The following is a 10,823-nucleotide window of genomic DNA, read 5'->3' as shown; positions in this document are numbered from 1 at the left end:
TCCAGTTCAACCATAAAAAAAGTTATAATCCTACACCCACAGCTGATCCAGAGGAAGGCAAAAAAAAACCCAGCAAAGCATGATCCAATTTGCTCCTGCAAGGGAAACAATTCCTTCCTGATCCCCCGAGAGGCAATCGGATATTCCCTGGATCAACTTTCTCTATAAATGAGGTCTCACCTGAGCACCAATACAACAGAAGACACAAGGAACAAGGAAGAACCTTTATTGACGCTACAGAATATCAAAATACGGTCCACATTTTCTCGTAGGATTGAGATGATGGAATCTGGCCAAAAGACTTGCATTGATCATAGAGAATTTCCAAAGGGTGTCTTATAGCAGCAAAATTCAGGGAAAGGACACCGGGACTCACATATGAAGGTCATTTACCCCCGTCTCGGGTTCTGCACCTGAACTTCACTTCTGATGGGACTTTATTATGGCATGAAGATGCAAGGTCTGCTTATCTGATTGACCCCCAACCCCTGTGAAAGGCCAGCTAAAGCCCAACTTCTGTTCTCCAGCCATCGCAGAACTAAGGAAGTATCTCCCACTGCGTTACCTCCTCTCCAGTGCTGTCCCCCGAAAACCTACCCACTAGGTGATCTAGCACCATCTCTCTTCTAGAATGAATGACACCCACTTATTCAACTCCCTTCCTGTATATACATGACATTATGGACCCCTCAAGGGATTCATCATGGCGCCCTGCACTCACAGTACAGCAATGCAGATGACATCACCCCAGACCTCCTGGAGGAATTCATCATGGCACCCTGCACTTACAGTACAACGGTGCAGATGACATCACCCCGGACCTCCTGGAGGAATTCATCATGGCGCCCTGCACTCACAGTACAAAGGTGCAGATGACATCACCCCGGACCTCCTTGAGGAATTCATCATGGCACCCTGCACTCACAGTACAACGATGCAGATGACATCACCCCGGACCTCCTTGAGGAATTCATCATGGCGCCCTGCACTCAGTACAACGATGCAGATGACATCACCCTGGACCTCCTTGAGGAATTCATCATGGAGCCCTGCACTCACAGTATAACGGTGCAGATGACATCACCCCAGACTTCCTCTAGGAATTCATCATGGTGCCCTGCACTCACAGTACAACGGTGCAGATGACATCACACCAGACTTCCTCGAGGAATTCATCATGATGCCCTGCACTCACAGTACAACGATGCAGATGACATCACACCAGACCTCCTCGAGGAATTCATCATGGTGCCCTGCACTCAGTACAAAAATGCAGATGACATCACCCCGGACCTCCTCGAGGAATTCATCATGGTGCCCTGCACTCACAGTACAACGGTGCAGATGACATCACCCCGCACCTCCTCGAGGATTTCATCATGGCGCCCTGCACTCACAGTACAACGGTGCAGACGACATCACCTCGGACCTACTCGAGGAATTCATCATGGTGCCCTGCACTCACAGTACAACGGTGCAGACGACATCACCCCGGACCTCCTGGAGGAATTAATCTTGGCGCCCTGCACTCACAGTACAACGGTGCAGATGACATCACCCCGGACCTCCTCGAGGAATTCATCATGGCGCCCTGCACTCACAGTACAACGATGCAGATGACATCACACCAGACCTCCTCGAGTAATTCATCATGGTGCCCTGCACTCAGTACAACAATGCAGATGACATCACCCCGGACCTCCTCGAGGAATTCATCATGGCGCCCTGCACTCACAGTACAATGGTGCAGATGACATCACCCCGGACCTCCTTGGGGAATTCATCATGGCGCCCTGCACTCACAGTACGATGGTGCAGATGACATCACCCCGGACCTCCTGGAAGAATTCATCAAGGCCCCTGCACTCAGTTCAACGATGTAGATGACATCACCCCGGACCTCCTGGAGGAATTCATCATGGCGCCCAGCACTTAGTACAACGATGTAGATGACATCACCCCGGACCTCCTGGAGGAATTCATCATGGCGCCCTGCACTCAGTACAATGGTGTAGATAACATAACCCCGGACCTCCTCGAGGAATTCATTATGGCGCCCTGCACTCACAGTACAATGGTGTAGATGACATCACCCCGGACCTCCTCGAGGAATTCATCATGGCGCCCTGCACTCACAGTACAACGGTGAAGATGACATCACCCCGGACCTCCTCGAGGAATTCATCATGGCGCCCTGCACTCACAGTACAACGGTGCAGATGACATCACCCCGGACCTCCTGGAGGAATTCATCATGGCGCCCTGCACTCACAGTACAACGGTGCAGATGACATCACCCCGGACCTCCTGGAGGAATTCATCATGGCGCCCTGCACTCACAGTACAACGATGCAGATGACATCACCCCGGACCTCCTTGAGGAATTCATCATGGCGCCCTGCACTCTCAGTACAACGATGCAGATGACATCACCCTGGACCTCCTTGAGGAATTCATCATGGAGCCCTGCACTCACAGTACAACGATGCAGATGACATCACCCCAGACTTCCTCGAGGAATTCATCATGGTGCCCTGCACTCACAGTACAACGATGCAGATGACATCACACCAGACCTCCTCGAGGAATTCATCATGGTGCCCTGCACTCAGTACAACAATGCAGATGACATCATCTCAGACCTCCTCGAGGAATTCATCATGGTGCCCTGCACTCACAGTACAACGGTGCAGATGACATCACCCCGGACCTCCTCGAGGAATTCATCATGGCGCCCTGCACTCACAGTACAACGGGGCAGATGACATCACCCCGGACCTCCTCGAGGAATTCATTGCGCCCTGCACTCACAGTACAATGGTGCAGATGACATCACCCCGGACCTCCTTGGGGAATTCATCATGGCGCCCTGCACTCACAGTACAATGGTGCAGATGACATCACCCCGGACCTCCTGGAGGAATTCATCAAGGCCCCTGCACTCAGTTCAACGATGTAGATGACATCACCCCGGACCTCCTGGAGGAATTCATCATGGTGCCCTGCACTTAGTACAACAATGTAGATGACATCACCCCAGACCTCCTGGAGGAATTCATCATGGCGCCCTGCACTCAGTACAACGGTGTAGATGACATAACCCCGGACCTCCTCGAGGAATTCATTATGGCGCCCTGCACTCACAGTACAACGGTGTAGATGACATCACCCCGGACCTCCTCGAGGAATTCATCATGGCGCCCTGCACTCACAGTACAACGATGCAGATGACATCACCCCGGACCTCCTTGAGGAATTCATCATGGCACCCTGCACTCACAGTACAACGATGCAGATGACATCACCCGGACCTCCTTGAGGAATTCATCATGGCGCCCTGCACTCAGTACAACGATGCAGATGACATCACCCTGGACCTCCTTGAGGAATTCATCATGGAGCCCTGCACTCACAGTATAACGGTGCAGATGACATCACCCCAGACTTCCTCTAGGAATTCATCATGGTGCCCTGCACTCACAGTACAACGGTGCAGATGACATCACACCAGACTTCCTCGAGGAATTCATCATGATGCCCTGCACTCACAGTACAACGATGCAGATGACATCACACCAGACCTCCTCGAGGAATTCATCATGGTGCCCTGCACTCAGTACAAAAATGCAGATGACATCACCCCGGACCTCCTCGAGGAATTCATCATGGTGCCCTGCACTCACAGTACAACGGTGCAGATGACATCACCCCGCACCTCCTCGAGGATTTCATCATGGCGCCCTGCACTCACAGTACAACGGTGCAGACGACATCACCTCGGACCTACTCGAGGAATTCATCATGGTGCCCTGCACTCACAGTACAACGGTGCAGACGACATCACCCCGGACCTCCTGGAGGAATTAATCTTGGCGCCCTGCACTCACAGTACAACGGTGCAGATGACATCACCCCGGACCTCCTCGAGGAATTCATCATGGCGCCCTGCACTCACAGTACAACGATGCAGATGACATCACACCAGACCTCCTCGAGTAATTCATCATGGTGCCCTGCACTCAGTACAACAATGCAGATGACATCACCCCGGACCTCCTCGAGGAATTCATCATGGCGCCCTGCACTCACAGTACAATGGTGCAGATGACATCACCCCGGACCTCCTTGGGGAATTCATCATGGCGCCCTGCACTCACAGTACGATGGTGCAGATGACATCACCCCGGACCTCCTGGAAGAATTCATCAAGGCCCCTGCACTCAGTTCAACGATGTAGATGACATCACCCCGGACCTCCTGGAGGAATTCATCATGGCGCCCAGCACTTAGTACAACGATGTAGATGACATCACCCCGGACCTCCTGGAGGAATTCATCATGGCGCCCTGCACTCAGTACAATGGTGTAGATAACATAACCCCGGACCTCCTCGAGGAATTCATTATGGCGCCCTGCACTCACAGTACAATGGTGTAGATGACATCACCCCGGACCTCCTCGAGGAATTCATCATGGCGCCCTGCACTCACAGTACAACGGTGAAGATGACATCACCCCGGACCTCCTCGAGGAATTCATCATGGCGCCCTGCACTCACAGTACAACGGTGCAGATGACATCACCCCGGACCTCCTGGAGGAATTCATCATGGCGCCCTGCACTCACAGTACAACGGTGCAGATGACATCACCCCGGACCTCCTGGAGGAATTCATCATGGCGCCCTGCACTCACAGTACAACGATGCAGATGACATCACCCCGGACCTCCTTGAGGAATTCATCATGGCGCCCTGCACTCTCAGTACAACGATGCAGATGACATCACCCTGGACCTCCTTGAGGAATTCATCATGGAGCCCTGCACTCACAGTACAACGATGCAGATGACATCACCCCAGACTTCCTCGAGGAATTCATCATGGTGCCCTGCACTCACAGTACAACGATGCAGATGACATCACACCAGACCTCCTCGAGGAATTCATCATGGTGCCCTGCACTCAGTACAACAATGCAGATGACATCATCTCAGACCTCCTCGAGGAATTCATCATGGTGCCCTGCACTCACAGTACAACGGTGCAGATGACATCACCCCGGACCTCCTCGAGGAATTCATCATGGCGCCCTGCACTCACAGTACAACGGGGCAGATGACATCACCCCGGACCTCCTCGAGGAATTCATTGCGCCCTGCACTCACAGTACAATGGTGCAGATGACATCACCCCGGACCTCCTTGGGGAATTCATCATGGCGCCCTGCACTCACAGTACAATGGTGCAGATGACATCACCCCGGACCTCCTGGAGGAATTCATCAAGGCCCCTGCACTCAGTTCAACGATGTAGATGACATCACCCCGGACCTCCTGGAGGAATTCATCATGGCGCCCTGCACTTAGTACAACAATGTAGATGACATCACCCCAGACCTCCTGGAGGAATTCATCATGGCGCCCTGCACTCAGTACAACGGTGTAGATGACATAACCCCGGACCTCCTCGAGGAATTCATTATGGCGCCCTGCACTCACAGTACAACGGTGTAGATGACATCACCCCGGACCTCCTCGAGGAATTCATCATGGCGCCCTGCACTCACAGTACAACGATGCAGATGACATCACCCCGGACCTCCTTGAGGAATTCATCATGGCGCCCTGCACTCACAGTACAATGGTGCAGATGACATCACCCCGGACCTCCTTGAGGAATTCATCATGGTGCCCTGCACTCAGTACAATGGTGCAGATGACATTACCCCGGACCTCCTCGAGGAATGCATCATGGTGCCCTGCACTCAGTAGAACAATTCTGATGACATCACCCCGGACCTCCTGGAGGAATTCATCATGGCGCCCTGCACTCAGTACAACGGTGTAGATGACATAACCCCGGACCTCCTCGAGGAATTCATTATGGCGCCCTGCACTCACAGTACGACGGGGCAGATGACATCACCCCGGACCTCCTCGAGGAATTCATTGCGCCCTGCACTCACAGTACAGTGGAGCAGGTGACATCACCCCGGACCTCCTTGGGGAATTCATCATGGCGCCCTGCACTCACAGTACGATGGTGCAGATGACATCACCCCGGACCTCCTGGAGGAATTCATCAAGGCCCCTGCACTCAGTTCAACGATGTAGATGACATCACCCCGGACCTCCTGGAGGAATTCATCATGGCGCCCAGCACTTAGTACAACGATGTAGATGACATCACCCCGGACCTCCTGGAGGAATTCATCATGGCGCCCTGCACTCAGTACAACGGTGTAGATAACATAACCCCGGACCTCCTCGAGGAATTCATTATGGCGCCCTGCACTCACAGTACAACGGTGAAGATGACATCACCCCGGACCTCCTCGAGGAATTCATCATGGCGCCCTGCACTCACAGTACAACGGTGCAGATGACATCACCCCGGACCTCCTGGAGGAATTCATCATGGCGCCCTGCACTCACAGTACAACGGTGCAGATGACATCACCCCGGACCTCCTTGAGGAATTCATCATGGCACCCTGCACTCACAGTACAACGGTGCAGATGACATCACCCCGGACCTCCTGGAGGAATTCATCATGGCGCCCTGCACTCACAGTACAACGATGCAGATGACATCACCCCGGACCTCCTTGAGGAATTCATCATGGCGCCCTGCACTCTCAGTACAACGATGCAGATGACATCACCCTGGACCTCCTTGAGGAATTCATCATGGTGCCCTGCACTCACAGTACAACGATGCAGATGGCATCACACCAGACCTCCTCGAGGAATTCATCATGGTGCCCTGCACTCAGTACAACAATGAAGATGACATCATCCCAGACCTCCTCGAGGAATTCATCATGGTGCCCTGCACTCACAGTACAACGGTGCAGATGACATCACCCCGGACCTCCTCGAGGAATTCATCATGGCGCCCTGCACTCACAGTACAACGGGGCAGATGACATCACCCCGGACCTCCTCGAGGAATTCATTGCGCCCTGCACTCACAGTACAATGGTGCAGATGACATCACCCCGGACCTCCTTGGGGAATTCATCATGGCGCCCTGCACTCACAGTACAATGGTGCAGATGACATCACCCCAGACCTCCTGGAGGAATTCATCATGGCGCCCTGCACTTAGTACAACAATGTAGATGACATCACCCCAGACCTCCTGGAGGAATTCATCATGGCGCCCTGCACTCAGTACAACGGTGTAGATGACATAACCCCGGACCTCCTTGGGGAATTCATTATGGCGCCCTGCACTCACAGTACAACGGTGTAGATGACATCACCCCGGACCTCCTCGAGGAATTCATCATGGCGCCCTGCACTCACAGTACAACGATGCAGATGACATCACCCCGGACCTCCTCGAGGAATTCATCATGGCGCCCTGCACTCACAGTACAATGGTGCAGATGACATCACCCCGGACCTCCTTGAGGAATTCATCATGGTGCCCTGCACTCAGTACAACGGTGCAGATGACATTACCCCGGACCTCCTCGAGGAATGCATCATGGTGCCCTGCACTCAGTAGAACAATTCAGATGACATCACCCCGGACCTCCTGGAGGAATTCATCATGGCGCCCTGCACTCAGTACAACGGTGTAGATGACATAACCCCGGACCTCCTCGAGGAATTCATTATGGCGCCCTGCACTCACAGTACAACGGTGTAGATGACATCACCCCGGACCTCCTCGAGGAATTCGTCATGGCGCCCTGCACTCACAGTACAACGATGCAGATGACATCACCCCGGACCTCCTCGAGGAATTCATTATGGCGCCCTGCACTCACAGTACAACGGTGTAGATGACATCACCTCGGACCTCCTCGAGGAATTCATCATGGCGCCCTGTACTCACAGTACAACGATGCAGATGACATCACCCCGGACCTCCTCGAGGAATTCATCATGGAGCCCTGCACTCACAGTACAACGATGCAGATGACATCACCCCAGACTTCCTCGAGGAATTCATCATGGTGCCCTGCACTCAGTACAACAATGCAGATGACATCATCCCGGACCTCCTCGAGGAATTCATCATGGTGCCCTGCACTCACAGTACAACGGTGCAGATGACATCACCCCGGACCTCCTCGAGGAATTCATCATGGCGCCCTGCACTCACAGTACAACGGGGCAGATGACATCACCCCGGACCTCCTCGAGGAATTCATTGTGCCCTGCACTCTCAGTACAATGGTGCAGATGACATCACCCCGGACCTCCTGGAGGAATTCATCAAGGCCCCTGCACTCAGTTCAACGATGTAGATGACATCACCCCGGACCTCCTGGAGGAATTCATCATAGCGCCCTGCACTTAGTACAACGATGTAGATGACATCACCCCGGACCTCCTGGAGGAATTCATCATGGCGCCCTGCACTCAGTACAACGGTGTAGATGACATAACCCCGGACCTCCTCGAGGAATTCATTATGGCGCCCTGCACTCACAGTACAACGGTGTAGATGACATCACCTCGGACCTCCTCGAGGAATTCATCATGGCGCCCTGTACTCACAGTACAACGATGCAGATGACATCACCCCGGACCTCCTCGAGGAATTCATCATGGCGCCCTGCACTCACAGTACAATGGTGCAGATGACATCACCCCGGACCTCCTTGAGGAATTCATCATGGTGCCCTGCACTCAGTACAACGGTGCAGATGACATTACCCCGGACCTCCTCGAGGAATGCATCATGGTGCCCTGCACTCAGTAGAACAATGCAGATGACATCACCCCGGACCTCCTGGAGGAATTCATCATGGCGCCCTGCACTCAGTACAACGGTGTAGATGACATAACCCCGGACCTCCTCGAGGAATTCATTATGGCACCCTGCACTCACAGTACAACCTCCTCGAGGAATTCGTCATGGCGCCCTGCACTCACAGTACAACGATGCAGATGACATCACCCCAGACCTCCTCGAGGAATTCATTATGGCGCCCTGCACTCACAGTACAACGGTGTAGATGACATCACCCCGGACCTCCTCGAGGAATTCATCATGGCTCCCTGCACTCACAGTACAACGATGCAGATGACATCACCCCGGACCTCCTCGAGGAATTCATCATGGCGCCCTGCACTCACAGTACAATGGTGCAGGTGGCATCACCCCGGACCTCCTCGATGAATTCATCATGGTGCCCTGCACTCAGTACAACGGTGCAGGTGGCATCACCCCGGACCTCCTCGATGAATTCATCATGGTGCCCTGCACTCAGTACAACAATGCAGATGACATCACCCCGGACCTCCTTGAGGAATTCATCATGGTGCCCTGCACTCACAGTACAACGGTGCAGATGACATCACCCTGGACCTCCTCGAGGAATTCATCATGGCGCCCTGCACCTCACAGTACAACGGGGCAGATGACATCACCCCGGACCTCCTCGAGGAATTCATCATGGCGCCCTGCAGTCACAGTACAACGGTGCAGATGACATCACCCCGGACCTCCTCGAGGAATTCATCATGGCGCCCTGCACTCACAGTACAACGGTGCAGATGACATCACCCCGGACCTCCTTGGGGAATTCATCATGGCGCCCTGCACTCACAGTACAACGGTGCAGATGACATCACCTTGGACCTCCTGGAGGAATTCATCAAGGCCCCTGCACTCAGTTCAACGATGTAGATGACATCACCCCGGACCTCCTGGAGGAATTCATCATGACGCCCTGCACTCAGTACAACGATGTAGATGACATCACCCCGGACCTCCTGGAGGAATTCATCATGGACCCCTGCACTCAGTACAGTGGTGTAGATGACATAACCCCGGACCTCCTCGAGGAATTCATTATGGCGCCCTGCACTCACAGTACAACGGTGTAGATGACATCACCCCGGACCTCCTCGAGGAATTCATCATGGCGCCCTGCACTCACTGTACAACGATGCAGATGACATCACCCTGGACCTCCTCGAGGAATTCATCATGGCGCCCTGCACTCACAGTACAATGGTGCAGATGACATCACCCCGGATCTCCTTGAGGAATTCATCATGGTGCCCTGCACTCAGTACAACGGTGCAGGTGACATCACCCCGGACGTCCTTGAGGAATTCATCATGGCGCCCTGCATTCACAGTACAACGGTGCAGATAACATCATCCCAGCAGCAGTTTCTTCAAGAAACCATTGATGGTCCCCAGTTGTCATCGTTGTACTGTGACTGCACGGCGCCATGATGAATTCCTCAAGGTTGGTCCGGGGTGATGTCATCTGCACCATTGTACTGGGAGTGCAGGGCGCCATGATGAATTCCTCGAGGAGGTCCGGGGTGATGTCATCTGCATCACTCCGGACCTCCTTGAGGAATTCATCATGGCACCCTGCACTCCCAGTACAACGGTGCAGATGACATCACCCCGGCAGCATCCCTCTATATCTCATTGAGGACTGACCCCTACGGGAGAATGGGTGAAGATACCAAAACGGGGCCTCCTTTATCCTTTTATGCCTCTGACATAACTACTACTTTGGTGTCTGTGGTGGCATGCAGATTTATAGCTCCAATAGCAACCATTCGTTTGTTTTAAGAGGCTGCCGGCTATATTGTAGAGCAGTCCAGCTGCTTTACAGCATCGAAACCCTTCCATGGTGCCTCGTTCCGAACACCCACCCTCCCCAGTTCCTGGGTTCCCCTGACATCAGGACGGTGAGCATGGAGAGATGGGAACGTCCATTCCTCCATCTCTGAACCCGGAAGTGCCCAGCTAGGAACCGGGTGAAGCAACAGATCGGGGACCTTGTGTCGGCTGAGTGCGGGGGAAGTAACGTTGGTCCAAAAGACCCCTGACCTAA

General features: G+C 53.5%; 1 long non-coding RNA gene across 1 annotated transcript; it reads right to left on the bottom strand.

The window, feature by feature from the left end:
• Positions 1-209: 209 nt before the first annotated feature.
• On the bottom strand, positions 210-10,236 carry LOC149455969 (uncharacterized). The gene is made up of 2 exons (XR_016313978.1): positions 8,926-10,236; positions 210-8,813 (listed from the first exon to the last, which is right to left on the bottom strand). It is a non-coding gene; the product is annotated as an uncharacterized LOC149455969 (long non-coding RNA).
• Between the last annotated feature and the right edge of the window lie 587 nt (positions 10,237-10,823).

The sequence above is a fragment of the Staurois parvus genome, unplaced genomic scaffold (genome assembly GCF_062004578.1).
Source record: "Staurois parvus isolate SC_StPar_1 unplaced genomic scaffold, SC_StPar_1.0 ptg000380l, whole genome shotgun sequence".
In the NCBI taxonomy this organism is placed as follows: domain Eukaryota; kingdom Metazoa; phylum Chordata; class Amphibia; order Anura; family Ranidae; genus Staurois; species Staurois parvus.
Note: the sequence above shows the minus strand (reverse complement) of the source record. Positions and strands in the feature narration are given on the sequence as shown.